The 13700-nt window shown below is 41.3% G+C and overlaps 1 pseudogene; it reads left to right on the forward strand.

The window, feature by feature from the left end:
- Positions 1-4741: 4741 nt before the first annotated feature.
- On the forward strand, positions 4742-4802 carry LOC132016980 (U4 spliceosomal RNA; annotated as a pseudogene).
- Positions 4803-13700: the final 8898 nt, after the last annotated feature.

The raw sequence follows: 13700 nt of genomic DNA on the forward strand, positions 1-13700 counted from the left end.
GACTAGAATTTCAAACAGCTTGGCACAATACTGGTTTAATCCTTCCTTGGGAGAGAATGGGAAGTTACAAGATTTGAGTGGACTCTGTTAGAGGCATCAGTGCTAAAGGTAATCAAAAATTCATAATTCATCGATTCATTATTATTAGAACTTGATATTTGGTCTTGTTCTCATTCAGATATTTGCATGGTTGACTCCCTGGCATTCAAGTCCTCAGCTCACAGTTCACTTTAGAATGAATGTCTCTCACCTGTCCCTTCTCCCTTCCTAATCTGTCGGCCTCTCATAACTCCAACGTGGTGGGGTGTACTGTGATCTGTATAAGAGTGAGTTGGAAACATGAAGCAGGAATACAGTTACCAAGAAGAACCAGGGAAACTGCACTGGATTAAATAGTATGGACTCGTAACTAGAATTAAAGAAAGATGAAGGACCTCCATTAGATTAGTTTATCAGGTGCTAAAAAGAAAAGACAAGGAAACTACACCTGGCTGTGTTGTAGATAAGATAACATCAAAGAAAATCTAAAGGCTAGAGAGCTCATTCACAAAGGGACAGAGATCAGGTAGATGGCACATGTCTTATTTTAGCAAAAGGAAGACCGTAAAGTTGTCAGTGTGTTGCAGGGAAAAAACTCCAACCTAAAACTTATATCCATCATTGGCTATCCCTTGGAGATTCATACATAACATTCAGGTGCTTGAGTAGGCAGTCAAAACTCCTATAGATAAAGAATAGAGGAGGGGCACATGGGTGGTTTGGTCGAGCATCGATCGGACTCTTCCTCTCAGCTCAGGGTCCTGAGTTGAAGCCCGACGCTGGGCACGGGGCCTACTGTATTTATTTTTTAAAAGACTTTATTTTTTTGATAGGTCACAAGTAGGAAGAGAAGCAGGCGGCAGGGGTGGGGTGGGGTGGTGGGAAGCAGGCTCCCTGCTGAGCAGAGAGCCCCATGCAGGGCTCAGTCCCAGGACCCTGAGATCATGACCTGAGCCAAAGGCAGAGGCTTAACCTTACACTGAGGCACCCAGGCACCCAATGGAGCCTACTTTAAAATGAATAGAGTGATAAAATTTTAAGTGTTGGGCGTTGGACAGATGTGATTAGCAGATAACCTTGTAACAATTTTAAAATTCACCATTTTGGATTACAAAAAATAATCAGCCTTTAAAAAAAATTACTGTAGATCATTCGCTATAATCCCATTTCAGGATAATTACAAAGTGTGAATTAAGTAGCACAATTGCTTGGAAATTTTGTAACTCCTGTCTTTGGATCAAAGAAGGCACCCAAGACAGTATTTCACAATAATTTTGAAGTACTAGAAGTGGATGTACTCACTGTATCAAATAGAGCTAACATTCACTGCGGAACTTGAGAGCATTTATAACAAACGTGAAGGTGAATAATGAACTTAAAATGTTATAAATCAAAAAGGAAAACAGTTAAATTTTTGCATAAAATGTTTTAGGGGTATGAAAGTCAGATTTTTTTTTTTTTTTTTAAGATTTTTAAAATTTACTTGACAGATCGCAAGTAGACAGGCAGGCAGAGAGAGGGAGGGAAGCAAGCTCCCTGCTGAGCAGAGACCCAATGAGATCCCAGGACACTGAGACCATGACCTGAGCTGAAGGCAGAGGCTTAACCCTGAAAATCAGAATTTTTTTTTTAAGATTTTATTTATTTATTTGACACAGGGAGTGGGATCACAAGTAGGCAGAGAGGCAGGTGGAGAGAGTGGGAAGCAGGTTCCCTGCTGAGCAGAGAGCCTGATGCTGGCCTTGATCCCAGGACCCTGAGACCTTGACCTGAGCCGAAGGCAGAGGCTTAATTAACCCTCTGAGTAACCCAGGCGCCCCTAGAATTTTTGATAGAAAAATGTAATAACTGCTCTTAGGGTTATTTTCCTTCTCGGGATGTCCAGTGAATTCTGTGAACTCTGCAGAAAGTTCCCCTGCCTAGTTTAAAATCCTAGTGGAAAAGTACACACTCCTGGGAGGTTCAGGGGTCATGTAAACCAACTCATTTTCTGAGGACGCTCTGGTTTTGGCCAGAGGAGAAACATCGTGTTCTCTGAACCTCTGAACTTGCCCTGCTGGGGTGCTGGGATGGGTCAGATCTGATAACACTAGCGTGGGAGGCAGGTGTTTCTGTCACTTAAAACCTTGGTCCACAGAGGTCACATGTTATGCTTGCCTGTCCTTTCCAAAGTGGGTGTAACTTACATTCTCTTCAGAGAATGTGAGACTCCTAATTTCTTTTAAGACTCACTCTTTCTTTCTTTCTTTCTTTCTTTCTTTCTTTCTTTCTTTCTTTTTAAATTATTTGACGGAGAGAATACAAGCAGGGAGAGGGAGAGGGAGAAGCAGGCTTCCTGCTGAATAAGGAGTCCAATGAAGGACTCAGTCCCATGATGCTGAGACCATGACCTGAGCAGAAACCAAGAGTTGGTTACTCAACCAACTGAGCCACCCAGGAGCCCCACCAAGCCAGACTGTTTTTTAAAGAAAGATTTTATTTATGAGGGAGAGCATGAGCCAGGGAAAGGCTAGAGGGAGACTTCCCTTGAGCAGGGAGCCTGATGGGGCTGGATCCCGGGACCCCAGGATCACAACCTAAACTGAAGGCAGACTCTTAACCAACTGAGCCACCCAGGTACCCCTAAACCACATTTTTAAAAAAGATTTTATTTATTTAGGGTGCCTGGGTGGCTCAGTTGGTTAAGTGACTGCCTTTGGCTCAGGTCATGATCCTGGAGTCCCAGGATTGAGTCCTACATTGGGCTCCCTGCTCAGCGGGGAGTCTGCTTCTCCCACGGACCTCTCTCCTCTCATGCTCTCTCTTGTCTCTCTCTCTCAATAAATAAAAAGTTTTTAAAATAATATTTTATTTATTTATTTATTTGAGAGATCACAAGTAGAGAGGCAGGCAGAGAGAGGGAAACACGGGCTCCCCACTGAGCAGAGTGCCCAAAGTGGGGCTCGATCCCAGGACCCCGAGACCATGACCTGAGCTGAAGGCAGAGGCTTAACCCACTGAGCCACCCAGGTGCCTCTTAAACCACATTTTTTATTAAGAACCAGGACTCTAGAGAAATGGCTGGTTGGAGAGCCAAGCAGGAGAAGTAGGAGATAAAACTGAAATATACTACTCCATTAGAAAATAAGAAATTGCTCAAAGATTGGTGGGGTTATGTGAAGAGTAAAGAATCCCATCATTAGACAATTTTAAAAAATCAATGATACAATAGATTGTGACCTATGAAAGTAATTGTCTGATTTCATAATGATATATAAATACCAGTGAAAAGTTGATGAATAGTAACAAGGTTTCAAAGAGTCTGCCTTCGAAATATTTAATTACAAATGGTGCTAAAGAGCTCCTGGGTGGCTCAGTCAGTTAAGTGTCTGCCTGGGATCGAGTCCCACATCAGGCTCCGTCTCATCAGGGAGTCTGCTTCTCCCTCTGCCTGCCGCTCCCCCTGCTTGTGCTTAGGCTCTCTCTCTCAAATAAATAAAACCTTTTTTAAAAAATTACAAATTTTATTAAAATAATTTTATGGTGGGGATGCCTGGGTGGCTCAGTTGGTTAAGTGTCTGCCTTCAGCTTAGGTCATATCCCAGGGTCCTGGCATAGAGCCCTGTCTGAGGCTCCATGCTCAGTAGTGACTCCGCCCCTTCCCTGCTGCTTGTGCACTCTCAAATATAACATCTTTTTAAAAAATATAAAGAAGGGATGCCTGGGTGGCTCAGTTGGTTGGACGACTGCCTTCGGCTCAGGTCGTGATCCTGGAGTCCCAGGATCAAGTCCCTCATCGGGCTCCCAGCTCCAGCTCCGCGGGGAGTCTGCTTCTCTCTCTGACCTTCTCCTTGTTCATGCTCTCTCTCACTGTCTCTCTCTCAAATAAATAAATAAAATCTTTAAAAAATATATAAAGAAAATAATTTTGTGGTAGAAGACTCTGGCAGGCACTCTTAAGTAATCAAAGTGATTACCCCCCCCCCAAAAAAAAGTGAACACCCATAATGGGGCAGATTGGAATTGTCATCCAATAGGATGCAATGAGAAGAAAAAGCATTCTGTGATATTCCTTTCAAAGATGCATAACCTCAGGGAGCCTGGCTGGCCCAGTTGGTGGAACATTTGACTCTTGATCTCAGGGTTGTAAATTCAAACCCCAAGTTGGGGATAGAGATTACTTAATATCTTTGAGGGGTAGGGGGCAGATACATAACCTGAATCTAATCATGAGGAAATACCAGACAGACCCACATCAAGAGACATTTTACAAATAGCCAACATACATCTTTAAGAGTGGCAGGGTCATGGAAGTCAAGGAAAGGCTGAGGAACTATTTCAGACTGAAACAGATTAAGGAGAAAACTTCTTGCAACATGTGCTTATGCTTTTAAACTGGATTCTGAACTGAATATCATGGGGAATTTTGGTGAAACATTAATAGAAATGAGGATTGTGGGGTCCTAAAGCATCAACTTTAGTTTCCTGATTTTGAAAGTTGTATTAGGGTTATATAGGAGAATTGCGTTGTTTTTAACCCAAAATATGGTTTTGGAACTTCAAATGTACAAAATAAGGAAAACTACAAACTTTGGACTTTTCTATACACTTAGAATTATTAAAAGTAAAATGTGTAAATATATGTGTGTGTGTGTGTGTGTGTGAAGCCAGCAATGGGCTCATATATAAACTACAAACCCTTCACAAAAGAAGTGATATTGTCAGCTTTGCGCAGTGGCAGTATCGTAGCTAATGAGGTTTATCCAAGGCGCGATTATTGCTAAGAAGTGATATTGTCAATGGACATCTGAAAAAGCACTCTGCATCACGAATTGTCATGGAAATGTGAATTACAACTGCAATGGGATAGAGGAGTCAAGCTGGCGGAGAAGTAGCAGGCTGAGACTACTTCAGCTAGCAGGAGATCAGCTAGATAGCTTATCTAAAGATTGCAAACACCTGCAAATCCATCGGCAGATCGAAGAGAAGAAGAACAGCAATTCTGGAAACAGAAAAACAACCACTTTCTGAAAGGTAGGACTGGCGGAGAAGTGAATCCAAAGCTACGGGAAGATAGACCCCGGGGGTGGGGGAGGGTCCGGCTCCCAGCAAGCGGTGGAGCAACGGAGCACAAAATCGGGACTTTTAAAAGTCTGTTCCGCTGAGGGACATTGCTCCAGAGGCTAAACCGGGGCGAAGCCCACGCGGGGTCAGCATGGCCTCAGGTCCCGCAGGGTCACAGAAGGATCGGGGGTGTCTGAGTGTCGCAGAGCTTGCGGGTATTGGAAAGGGAAAGCCGGCTACAGAGACAGCTGACAGTAAGCTCACAGCTCGGTGTTACCTTGAACCAGTCGCAGGCTCGGTGAGCTCGGAGCGCGGCCAGAGGTCAGGCAGATGGGAGTAACTGGGCACTGTTCTCTGAGGGCGCACTGAGGAGTGGGGCCCCGGGCTCTCGGCTCCTCCGGGCCAGAGACCAGGAGGCAGCCATTTGTATTCCCGTCCTTCAGAACTCTACGGAAAGGAAAGCGTTCAGGGAACAAAATCTTCTGAAAGCAAACCCGAGCGGATTACTCAGTCCAGCCCCCGGTAAGGGCGGTGCCATTCCGCCTGGGGCAAAGACACTTGAGAATCACTACAACAGGCCCCTCCCCCAGAAGATCAACAAGAAATCCAGCCAAGACCAAGTTCACCTACCAAGGAGTGCGGTTTCAATACCAAGGAGAGCAGCAGAATTCCAGAGGAGGAGAAAGCAAAGCACGGAACTCATGGCTTTCTCCCTGTGATTTTTTTAGTCTTGCAGTTAATTTAATTTTTTTCTTTTTCATTTTTTTTCTCTTCTTCTGCTAAAATTTTTTTTAACTTTTACCCTTTTCTTTTTTAACGTTTTTTAACTAGTTTATCTAATATATATTTTTTCTTTTTTATATTTTTCTTTATTCATTTTCTTTTTTTAAATTCTTTTCTTTTCTTTTTTTTTTTCCTTTTTTTTTCTTTCTTTCTTTTTGAACCTATTTTTATCCCCTTTCTCCCCCCTCACGATTTGGGATTTCTTCTGATTTAGTTAAAGCATATTTTCCTAGGGTTGTTGCCACCCTTTTAGTATTTTACTTGCTCCTTCATATACTCTTATCTGGACAAAATGACAAGACGGAAAAATTCACCACAAAAAAAAAAGAACAAGAGGCAGTACCGAAGGCTAGGGACCTAATCAATACAGACATTGGTAATATGTCAGATCTAGAATTCAGAATTACAATTCCCAAGGTTCTAGCCGGGCTCAAAAAAGGCATGGAAGATATTAGAGAAACCCTCTCAGGAGATATAAAAGCCCTTTCTGGAGAAATAAAAGAACTAAAATCTAACCAAGTTGACATCAAAAAAGCTATTAATGAGGTGCAATCAAAAATGGAGGCTCTCACTGCTAGGATAAATGAGGCAGAAGAAAGAATTAGTGATATAGAAGACCAAATGACAGAGAATAAAGAAGCTGAGCAAAAGAGGGACAAACAGCTACTGGACCACGAGGGGAGAATTCAAGAGATAAGTGAAACCATAAGAAGAAACAACATTACAATAATTGGGATTCCAGAAGAAGAAGAAAGAGAGAGGGGAGCAGAAGGTATACTGGAGAGAAATATTGGGGAGAATTTCCCCAATATGGCAAAGGGAATGAGCATCATAATTCAGGAGGTTCAGAGAATGCCACTCAAAATCAATAAGAATAGGCCCACACCCCGTCACCTAATAGTAAAATTTACAAGTCTTAGTGACAAAGAGAAAATCCTGAAAGCAGCCCAGGAAAAGAAGTCTGTAACATACAATGGTAAAAATATTAGATTGGCAGCTGACTTATCCACTGAGACCTGGCAGGCCAGAAAGAGCTGGCATGATATTTTCAGAGCACTAAACCAGAAAAACATGCAGCCAAGAATACTATATCCAGTTAGGCTATCATTGAAAGTAGAAGGAGAAATTAAAAGCTTCCAGGACAAACAAAAACTGAAAGAATTTGCAAATACCAAACCAGCTCTACAGGAAATATTGAAAGGGGTCCTCTAAGCAAAGAGAGAGCCTACAAGTGGTAGATCAGTAAGGAACAGAGACAATATACAGTAACAGTCACCTTACAAGCAGTACAATGGCACTAAATTCATATCTCTCAATAGTTACCCTGAATGCTAATGGGCTAAATGCCCCAATCAAAAGACACAGGGTATCAGAATGGATAAAAAAACAAAACCCATCTATATGTTGCCTTCAAGAAACTCATATTAAGCCCGAAGACACCTCCAGATTTAAAGTGAGGGGGTGGAAAAGAATTTACCATGCTAATGGACATCAGAAGAAAGCAGGAGTGGCAATCCTTAGATCAATTAGATTTTAAGCCAAAGACTATAATAAGAGATGAGGAAGGACACTATATCATACTCAAAGGGTCTGTCCAACAAGAAGATCTAACAATTTTAAATATCTATGCCCCCAACGTGGGAGTAGCCAACTCTATAAACCAATTAATAACAAAATCAAAGAAACACATCAGCAATAATACAATAATAGTAGGGGACTTTAACACTCCCCTCACTGAAATGGACAGATCATCCAAGCAAAAGATCAGCAAGGAAATAAAGTCCTTAAATGACACACTGGACTAGATGGACATCGCAGATATATTCAGAACATTTCATCCCAAAGCAACAGAATACACATTCTTCTCTAGTGCACATGGAACATTCTCCAGAATAGATCACATCCTCGGTCCTAAATCAGGACTTAACTGGTATCAAAAGATTGGGATCATTCTCTGCATATTTTCAGACCACAATGCTCTGAAGCTAGAACTCAACCACAAGAGGAAGTTTGGAAAGAACCCAAATACATGGAGACTAACGAGCATCCTTCTAAAGAATGAATGGGCCAACCGGGAAATTAAAGAAGAATTGAAAAAAATCATGGAAACAAACGATAATGAAAATACAACGGTTCAAAATCTGTGGGACAAAACAAAGGCAGTCCTGAGAGGAAAATATATAGCGGTACAAGCCTTTTTCAAGAAACAAGAAAGGTCTCAGGTACACAACCTAACCCTACACCTAAAGGAGCTGGAGAAAGAACAAGAAAGAAACCCTAAGCCCAGCAGGAGAAGAGAAATCATAAAGATCAGAGCAGAAATCAATGAAATAGAAACCAAAAAAACAATAGAGCAAATCAACGAAACTAGGAGCTGGTTCTTTGAAAGAATTAATAAAACTGATAAACCCCTGGCCAGACTGATCAAAAAGAAAAGAGAAAGGATCCAAATAAATAAAATCATGAATGAAAGAGGAGAGATCACAACTAACACCAAAGAAATACAAACTATTATAAGAACATACTATGAGCACTCTACGCCAACAAATTTGACAATCTGGAAGAAATGGATGCATTCCTAGAAACATATAAACTACCACAATTGAACCAGGAAGAAATAGAAAGCCTGAACAGACCCATAACCAGTAAGGAGATTGAAACAGTCATTAAAAATCTCCAAACAAACAAAAGCCCAGGGCCAGACGGCTTCCCGGGGGAATTCTACCAAACATTTAAAGAAGAACTAATTCCTATTCTCCTGAAACTGTTCCAAAAAATAGCAATGGAAGGAAAACTTCCAAACTCATTTTATGAGGCCAGCATCACCTTGATCCCAAAACCAGACAAGGATCCCATCAAAAAAGAGAGCTATAGACCAATATCCTTGATGAACACAGATGCGAAAATTCTCACCAAAATACTAGCCAATAGGATCCAACAGTACATTAAAAGGATTATTCACCACGACCAAGTGGGATTTATTCCAGGGCTGCAAGGTTGGTTCAACATCCGCAAATCAGTCAATGTGATAAAACACATCAATAAAAGAAAGAACAAGAACCATATGATACTCTCAATAGATGCTGAAAAAGCATTTGACAAAGTACAGCATCCCTTCCTGATTAAAACTCTTCAAAGTGTAGGGATAGAGGGCACATACCTCAATATCATCAAAGCCATCTATGAAAAACCCACCGCAAATATCATTCTCAATGGAGAAAAACTGAAAGCTTTTCTGCTAAGGTCAGGAACACGGCAGGGATGTCCATTATCACCACTGCTATTCAACATAGTACTAGAGGGCCTAGCCTCAGCAATCAGACAACAAAAGGAAATTAAAGGCATCCAAATCAGCAAAGAAGAAGTCAAATTATCACTCTTTGCAGATGATATGATACTATATGTGGAAAATCCAAAAGACTCCACTCCAAAACTGCTACAACTTGTATAAGAATTCAGTAAAGTGTCAGGATATAAAATCAATGCACAGAAATCAGTTGCATTTCTCTACACCAACAACAAGACAGAAGAAAGAGAAATTAAGGAGTCAATCCCATTTACAATTGCACCCCAAACCATAAGATACCTAGGAATAAACCTAACCAAAGAGGCACAGAATCTATACTCAGAAAACTATAACGTACTCATGAAAGAAATTGAGGAAGACACAAAGAAATGGAAAAATGTTCCATGCTCCTGGATTGGAAAAATAAATATTGTGAAAATGTCTATGCTATCTAAAGCAATCTACACATTTAATGCAATTCCTATCAAAGTACCATCCATCTTTTTCAAGCAAATGGAACAAATAATTCTAAAATTTATATGGAACCAGAAAAGACCTCGAATAGCCAAAGGGATATTGAAAAAGAAAGCCAACGTTGGTGGCATCACAATTCTGGACTTCAAGCTCTATTACAAAGCTGTCATCATCAAGACAGCGTGGTACTGGCACAAAAACAGACACATGGATCAATGGAACAGAATAGAGAGCCCAGAAATAGACCCTCAACGCTATGGTCAACTAAGCTTCGACAAAGCAGGAAAGAATGTCCAATGGAAAAAAGACAGCCTCTTCAATAAATGGTGTTGGGAAAATTGGACAGCCACATGCAGAAAAATGAAATTGGACCATTTCCTTACACCACACATGAAAATAGACTCAAAATGGATGAAGGACCTCAATGTACGAAAGGAATCCATCAAAATCCTGAGGAGAATGCAGGCAGCAACCTCTTCGACCTCAGCCGCAGCAACATCTTCCTAGGAACATCGCCAATGGCAAGGGAAGCAAGGGCAAAAATGAACTATTGGGATTTCATCAAGATCAAAAGCTTTTGCACAGCAAAGGAAACAGTTAACAAAATCAAAAGACAACTGACAGAATGGGAGAAGATATTTGCAAATGACATATCAGATAAAGGACTAGTGTCCAAAATCTATAAAGAACTTAGCAAACTCAACACCCAAAGAACAAATAATCCAATCAAGAAATGGGCAAAGGACATGAACAGACATTTCTGCAAAGAAGACATCCAGTTGGCCAACAGACACATGAAAAAGTGCTCCATATCACTCGGCATCAGGGAAATACAAATCAAAACCACAATGAGATATCACCTCACACCAGTCAGAATGGCTAAAATTAACAAGTCAGGAAATGACAGATGCTGGTGAGGATGAAGAGAAAGGGGAACCCTCCTACACTGTTGGTAGGAATGCAATCTGGTGCAGCCACTCTGGAAAACAGCATGGAGGTTCCTCAAAATGTTGAAAATAGAACTGCCCTATGACCCAGCAATTGCACTACTGGGTATTTACCCTAAAGATACAAACGTAGTGATCCAAAGGGGCACGTGCACCCGAATGTTTATAGCAGCAATGTCCACAATAGCCAAACTATGGAAAGAACCTAGATGTCCATCAACAGATGAATGGATCAAGAAGATGTGGTATATATACACAATGGAATACTATGCAGCCATCAAAATAAATGAAATCTTGCCATTTGTGACAACATGGATGGAACTAGAGCATATCATGTTTAGTGAAATAAGTCAAGCAGAGAAAGACAACTATCATATGATCTCTTTGATATGAGGAAGTGGTGATGCAACATGGGGGCTTAAGTGGGTAGGAGAAGAATCAATGAAACAAGATGGGATTGGGATGGAGACAAACCGTAAGTGACTCTTAATCTCACAAAACAAACTGAGGGTTGCTGGGGGGAGGGGCGTTGGAAGAAGGGGGGTGGGGTTATGGACATTGGGGAGGATATGTGCTTTGGTGAGTGCTGTGAAGTGTGTAAACCTGGCGATTCACAGACCTGTACCCCTGGGGATAAAAATATATGTTTATAAAAAATAAAAAATTTAAAAAAACCCTGCAGTGGGGTATTACATATCTGTCAGATGCTTAAAATGAAGAACTGAATATACTTAGTATTTTTTTTAAAGATTTTATTTATTTATTTGACAGACAGAAATCACAAGTAGGCAGAGAGGCAGGCAGAGAGAGAGAGCGGGGAAGCAGGCTCCCGCTGAGCACAAAGCCCAATGTGGGGCTCGATCCCAGGATCCTGAGATCATGACCTGAGCCGAAGGCAGAGGCCCAACCCACTGAGCCACCCAGGCACCCCTGAATATACTTAGTATTGACAAGAAAGTAGAGTAACTGACAACTCATAGTAAAACTTTTCAACCTTTTGAATAATTATTTGGCAGTATTTACTGAAAAAGAAAATATCTACAATTGCATCTCCAGCAATTGTAGATATGTGTTGAACAGAAAACCAATACATTGGGATACAGAAAAGCCTTCTATAGGAAATTAATACTATTCATAATAGTCTCAAACTAGAACCAACCCACATGTCTATCACAATACAGTGGGAAAAAACAGTGGAATAGTTATAAGACACTATAAGAAAACATAACTAGTGCTATTTGCAACAGCATGAAGAAAAGAAACTAAATATTAAATGTATGATTTCATTTATGTATAGATCACAAACAGGCAAAACTAGCTTTTGACATGGGTACATGTCAATCAAAGTACATGGGTACATGACAATGGGTACATTTAGTGAGGGCAAGGGGAGGTTCTGAATAGGAGGCATAATGGGGCTTCTGGTGTCCTGGCAAAATTTTTCTTGGCCTGTGCGTTGGTTTCACAGTATATGTTCAGATGATAACTCACTGAGCACAACTTTTAGGACTTTAGGTTTATTATGCATCAGTGAAAGGTTTCTTTTAAAAGAAACTTCTAGGGGCGTGCCTGGGTGGCTCAGTGGGTTAAAGCCTCTGCCTTTAGCTCAGGTCATGATCCCAGGGTCCTGGGATCCAGCGCTGCATTGGGCTCTCTGCTCAGCAGGGAGCCTGCTTCCTCCTCTCTCTCTACCTGCCTCTCTGCCTACTTGAGATCTCTCTCTGTCAAATAAGTAAATAAAATCTTAAAAAAAAAAAGTTAATTTTCTTTATTAAAAGCTTAGAAAGGGGGCGCCTGGGTGGCTCAGTGGTTTAAGCCTCTGTCTTCAGCTCGGGTCATGATCTCAGGGTCCTGGGATCGAGCCCCACATCAGGCTCTCTGCTCAGCGGGGAGCATGCTTCCCCCTCTCTCTCTGCCTGCCTCTCTGCCTACTTGTGATCTCTCTCTATCAAATAAATAAATAAAAATCTTTAAAAAAAAAAAAGCTTAGAAAGAACTGTACTAATCAATTAAGAACAAATATATTTAGAGAACATCCCTTTGTACAAACATTACTATTAGTGATCTGATAATGTATAGCTATCATTCCAGTGATCAGTAGATCCTCCTGACCACTGAATGTCACCTGTTCAGGTCTTCGTATGGTGGTGGTTGTTTTTTGGGTCTTTTTTTTTTTTTTAAAGTATATCAACACTGCATGGCATGTGGGGATCAAAGTCACAATCCTGAAATTAAGAGTCGAATACTTCTCCCGCAGAGCCAGTCAGGTGCCCCAGTCCTATGGGTCTGTTTAATGAACTCCCTGCATCCCATTCTCCACTGAATTCACACCTTTTGTTTTAAAATCTTGCCTACCTTGTTGTGCATACTTCATTCCATCATTTTTAAAAAAGATTTTATTTATTTATTTGACAGAGAGAGATCACAAGTAGATGGAGAGGCAGGCATTATGAGAGAGAGAGAGAGAGAGAGAGAGAGAAGCGGGCTCCCTGCTGAGCAGAGAGCCTGATGTGGGACTCGATCCCAGGACCCTGAGATCATGACCTGAGCCGAAGGCAGCGGCTTTAACCCACTGAGCCATCCAGGAGCCCTCATTCCATCATTTTTGACAGTGGCAGCCCGCCTCCTCAAAAAAAAAAAAAATCAGAAGTTATGTCTGGAGGTCACTGGAAGGTAGGGGAAACCATATTTTCTCAAGTCTTGCCTCCTAAATTCTGAGACGGGATCTTTTTTCAATTACCTGAGCAACTTTCACCTGTGCAGTGATGGAGAGGGGGAGAATCCCTTTCTTTTATTTTTTTTTTCTTTTGAGAGCCTATAGTCCTTTTATCCTTGGAATCAAAGGCTTCTACTTAGTGAAACTTACTATTTCGTGAACAGTCAGTGAGGTATGCATTCAGAGGAACTAGTACTTGGGGGGTTCGATTTTGTTTTTCCTATAATTATTGAGGCAGCTATGGTGTAAGCCATCATGCATCATAGTGGTCCTCAAAAGATCTAGGTTCAATTCCCATTTTTGTCACTTAGAAGGTGTACAACACTGGATGGGTCTCCTGTTGCCTCCAAATTTCCCCTTCTTTTGTAAAATTAAAATTCCACTGTGTGTGGGTGGGGGTGGGCATAAGAGT

Source organism: Mustela nigripes, chromosome 4 (assembly GCF_022355385.1).
Source record: "Mustela nigripes isolate SB6536 chromosome 4, MUSNIG.SB6536, whole genome shotgun sequence".
NCBI classification, from domain to species: Eukaryota; Metazoa; Chordata; class Mammalia; order Carnivora; family Mustelidae; genus Mustela; species Mustela nigripes.